Source organism: Rhinoderma darwinii, chromosome 4, assembly GCF_050947455.1.
Source record: "Rhinoderma darwinii isolate aRhiDar2 chromosome 4, aRhiDar2.hap1, whole genome shotgun sequence".
In the NCBI taxonomy this organism is placed as follows: domain Eukaryota; kingdom Metazoa; phylum Chordata; class Amphibia; order Anura; family Rhinodermatidae; genus Rhinoderma; species Rhinoderma darwinii.
Genome location: NC_134690.1, coordinates 36,066,337 through 36,071,274, shown reverse-complemented (window position 1 = coordinate 36,071,274; position 4,938 = coordinate 36,066,337). Strand labels below are relative to the sequence as shown.

The following is a 4,938-nucleotide window of genomic DNA, read 5'->3' as shown; positions in this document are numbered from 1 at the left end:
TTGAAAGAGGTGCAAATCTTTCCATTTTACTTTTTCTATTTATTCTGTTTCTAGTTTTAGCTTTAAAAAAAAACTGAAGCAAAATACTGACCGAAATACTGCTGTGTGAACTGACAAATGACCTGTCAATTAATCTGCTTAACTCTGTCCCTTCTTTCTAGACAATAACATCAAGTGTCAGGGGAAGAAAAACATCGGAATAAATGGTGAGTATAGGAGACCCCCACCAGACCAGGCCATTCTTGTCCAGGACTTATATTCTGTATGTGTATTATGTGTATATTGTGCATATACCACATGTTTATATACCATAGCTACAGTCAAACAATTTCCTTAACCCATTCCTTTCCTTTTTTTCTAGACAATAACATCAACAACTTCTATCAGCTATGTGCAGCAAAATATTAGAAAAACATCAGAACATCAGTAGTCAGTATACGAGACTCTCCCCAGTCAGGGACATTTCCCAGTCCAGGACATGTATTCTGTTTGTATTTTATGTCCTATAAGGATATAAGGCCACATTCACACAGCAGTTTTTATATATTATTTTATATCAGTATTTATAAGCAAAAACCAGGAGTTGGTGCAAAACATGAAGTTACAAATCTTTCCATTATACTTTTTATATTTATGTTTTGCTTCTGGCATTGGCTTATAAATACTGGTGGAAAATAATGACCAAAATACTGCCACGTGAAAGTGACCTGTCAATCAATCTGCTTAATTTATTGCCCTTTTTCTAGATAATAACATCTACAGTTTCAGATATGGGCAGTAAAGAATCAGAATGAACAGTAAGTATCTGAGACCCTCCCCAGTCCGGGACAGTTATTCTGGATGTGTATTATGTATATAACTACAGTCAATGTGTTTAAGTCATTCCTTCCTCTTTTTTCTAGACATTGCCATCGATAATTTTCATCAGATATGGACACCAGAACATCAATACATCAGTGAGTATGTGTCAACCGTGTGACTGGCATCCTTTCAGAAGTCTTATCTGTGTGCAATAATAATACTAAGCAGCCACCCCCTCGTAAATAGTAGGTGTGAGTGTGGATGTTCTTCTGGTTATAACGTATGTGTTCTTCTACAGGTCACCATGAAGAACCATCATCACATTTTAATACGCGCAATTTGACATCTTATAAAAAGGAAAAACGCAGAATATAACTTTTTTATCAACAAACATTGAAAAGTCAACGAAGACTTACTGGATCCTCGAAAGGGAAAGAAAGGATTTTATTTGAGGCGGCATATAGGACATCAAACACAAAGCCATGAGACAACATGTAGAGCCCGAACATCAATCATCATCAGCGGCAATACCTTTCCTAAATTTGGCACCTGGATTTAGTTAATTCATTATTATTATTGCGGAAATTAAAAAAAAATATTTAAAAAACTCTGTTCTTCTGTTTTCTCTTTCACCTTTCACTTCATGTGTTTTCTGCTTGATGGGTAAATATACAGAGTTATGAGGCTGAGGAGAGGGGAGAGTCCGGGAAAGTCATGGAGGAGTTCTGATGATGACCATAATGGTTGTCACTCGGCTTTATAACCATTCTCTATGGAGGAAATTAATTCCCATCAATGTAAATATCTTTTTTAATATATTCCCCTTTCCTAAGTATCGGTTCACTTGTCGGAATTGTCACGTTGGGTGCGTGGACCCACTAGGCCGTACCGCCTTAACGGTATGGCAGTTGGCCAACAGGACACAGGTCAAAGTCTATAGTTTGTATAGGTGTACCTATGGTAGCTTCAGACAGTAGGAAGATAGGCTCGGATGGGACTTAGGCAGCAGGCAGACACCAGGCGTGGTGTAGCAGGACAGGCATAGTACTCAGCGCAGCATGACTCCAACTCAATACGGAGCTTGAAGCAGGATAACTCGGGATACAGGTAGCAGGAACGGGAACACTTGGAACTGGAAGATACTTAGGAGACCATTTGCAGAGACCAACTAGGGTAACGACAAAAACGCTCAGGCAATGCAGGAAGGGGCAGAGCCCTTCTTATAGTTTAGTGTGCTCATGGGCTAATTTGGTCTTTAATTCAGGCACCCTACGGGACACAGCAGAGTGAAGCGGAAGTGAGCGCTGGGATCTCCTGAGGAGGAGACGGGGACCAGCACTCACTGATCCATGGCTGCGGCCATCAGGAGGTAAGCAAACCTGGCGTCCTGCGGGGTCATGACAGGAATCAAGGCAAAATTATCTTGTGTATTTATCGCTGGAGATTTTCTAATCTGGAGATCTGTGTTGGACTTTCCCCTGCGGTTACCTGATGATCATGTCCGGTCAGCACAGAGGTGCAACAGGAACGCTGGGGAGCACACTAGACGCGAGGGCTGGAGTGGAATCTCTAAGTATATTACACAGCCTGGTATTTTTTCTAGTTTGAGCCCAAATGCAGAATTTTTTAAATTATGCAAAACCCTTTAAGGAGTCATTCTCTCTTACATTCACCCCACATCACATTCTTCCCAGGGATTGTGTTCATTTATATGTATTATAGTCGGATTATATTTTATTAAATCATGAATTGTAAATTTGTATAACATTTCTACTCAAAAGTTTTTTTATTTTATTTTGTACTTTATAGATTGTGATTGTGTATTTTTTGTATAGGCAATTGTAGGTGTCAGAGGTGTACGTAGGAAGCCCACTAGTGCTTTCATAAATACTCCCAGCCACAGTCATTGCCTCAATACCATTGCCAGCTATATTAATACCTACAAAATTCCAGGCAGGAGGAAAAGCTAGCTACTTCCTGCCACATTAATGTCACCATTGAACTACGCTTCATATTATTAGATGTTTTTCAACTTATTTAAAAGCCTTGTAAAACATCAACACCATAACAGAGAGTGAAGGCTCGGGATCATCTGACTCATTCTTGGTGGAGAAAATATTTTGCAGGTAACAGAGATTTACCTGTAAAAACCATTTGGACAACACAGAATATGGGACATGTTTACCTAATACCCCACTGACAGGTTTACTGGGATATGTGGGAGAGATCCCTGCTGATGTTATGTGGTAGCTAGCCATTGCTAAAATACTCTATCACACCTGTAAAGTTATTGCTAGGCATTGGCTGCAACTCGTTTCGCCATTGATGGAGGAATTGGTGGATGCTCTGGGCTCTGTGTTGTGACTGTTGGGACCCTGTCCTATCTGAGGATGGGTATACTATCCATGTCCTAAAAACACCGGGGGTGGGGGGGGTTGGTGCAATATTAAATTTTCCAGGTTTAGCATCTGTGGTCCTGCCAGCTCTTGGCTACTTCTCCTTTAAGCTTAGATAATACTTGTATTTTTTGTGTGCGCTGATTCCCCTATGACACTGAACTGTGTGGTGTCCTTTTTCGACTGTATTAAAAAAATCTATATTCTTTGTCAGCTGGATCAGAACATTAGACAATGATAAAAAGGAATGTTCCAGTTTCATCAAATATCCGTAGAATAAAAAACATACTTTCTGTATCAACTTCATATTTTTTTACATTTCTGCTTGCCGTCATTCAATAGAAACGTTCATTGCTTACCGCTACTGCAATTAAAATCAAACATTGAAGGTTCATATTCAATGATGGCAAGCAGAGGTCTTGAAAACTGTGAGGAATTGATACAGAAATTGGGAAATCATTGCTCAACCTACTAAAAACCGCAACACGCAGCTTGTCCTAACAGCCTCAATATCTGGAGAGAGAGCTTAAAAGGAGAAGTTACAGAACATGCCCCCTATTGGTGGCTCTCTATTCGCGGTGGACGGCCGTATCCGGTTACAAATCATCATCCATGAGTCCATGACTTCACTATTCTTGTCTAAATAAGATCACTATGAAAAACGACTGCCGGCTTCCGCTTATCTCCAAGGTATTTGCCAGTATCAAGGGGCCTCTATCTTTACTAAGATGGATTAATGAGCTTATAACTTGATCTAAATCAAGGAATGAGATGAGTAGTACGCGGTATTTACCACTCGGGACGGGCATTATGAGGATGTTGTCATGTCTTTGGGCGATGCACTGCCCTCGCCAGATTTCAGCAGTCTGAAAACAACCTCTTCCGGGATGATTTTTAGCAATTTGTTCTGGTCTAACTGGATGACATTCTCATCTATTCTCATATATACTACGGGGATCAGCATATATACTATGAAGAGCAGCATATAATACTATGGAAAGCAGCATATATACCATGGGAGCAGCATATATACTATGAAGAGCAGCATATAAACTACGGAAAGCAGCATATATACCATGGGAGCAGCATATATACTATGAAGAGCAGCATATATACTATGGGAGCAGCATATATACTATGAAGAGCAGCATATATACTATGGGGGGCAGCATATATACTATGAAGAGCAGCATATAATACTATGGAAAGCAGCATATATACCATGGGAGCAGCATATATACTATGAAGAGCAGCATATATACTATGAGGAGATGTATATATACTATGAAGAGCAGCATATATACTATGGGAGCAGCATATATACTATGAAGAGCAGCATATAATACTATGGAGAGCAGCATATATACTATGGGAGCAGCATATATACTATGAAGAGCAGCATATATACTATGGGGGGCAGCATATATACTATGAAGAGCAGCATATAATACTATGGAAAGCAGCATATATACCATGGGAGCAGCATATATACTATGAAGAGCAGCATATATACTATGAGGAGATGTATATATACTATGAAGAGCAGCATATATACTATGGGAGCAGCATATAATACTATGAAGAGCAGTATATATACTATGAAGAGCAGCATATATACTATGGGAGCAGCATATATACTATGAAGAGCAGTATATATACTATGAAGAGCAGCATATATACTATGGGAGCAGCATATATACTATGAAGAGCAGCATATAAACTACGGAAAGCAGTATATATA

At 39.5% G+C, this 4,938-nt stretch overlaps 1 long non-coding RNA gene across 1 annotated transcript; it reads left to right on the top strand.

Moving 5' to 3' along the window:
* Positions 1-663: 663 nt before the first annotated feature.
* LOC142760670 (uncharacterized) lies at positions 664-1,380 on the top strand. Its single transcript, XR_012883351.1, has 3 exons — positions 664-797; positions 903-956; positions 1,100-1,380. It is a non-coding gene; the product is annotated as an uncharacterized LOC142760670 (long non-coding RNA).
* Positions 1,381-4,938: the final 3,558 nt, after the last annotated feature.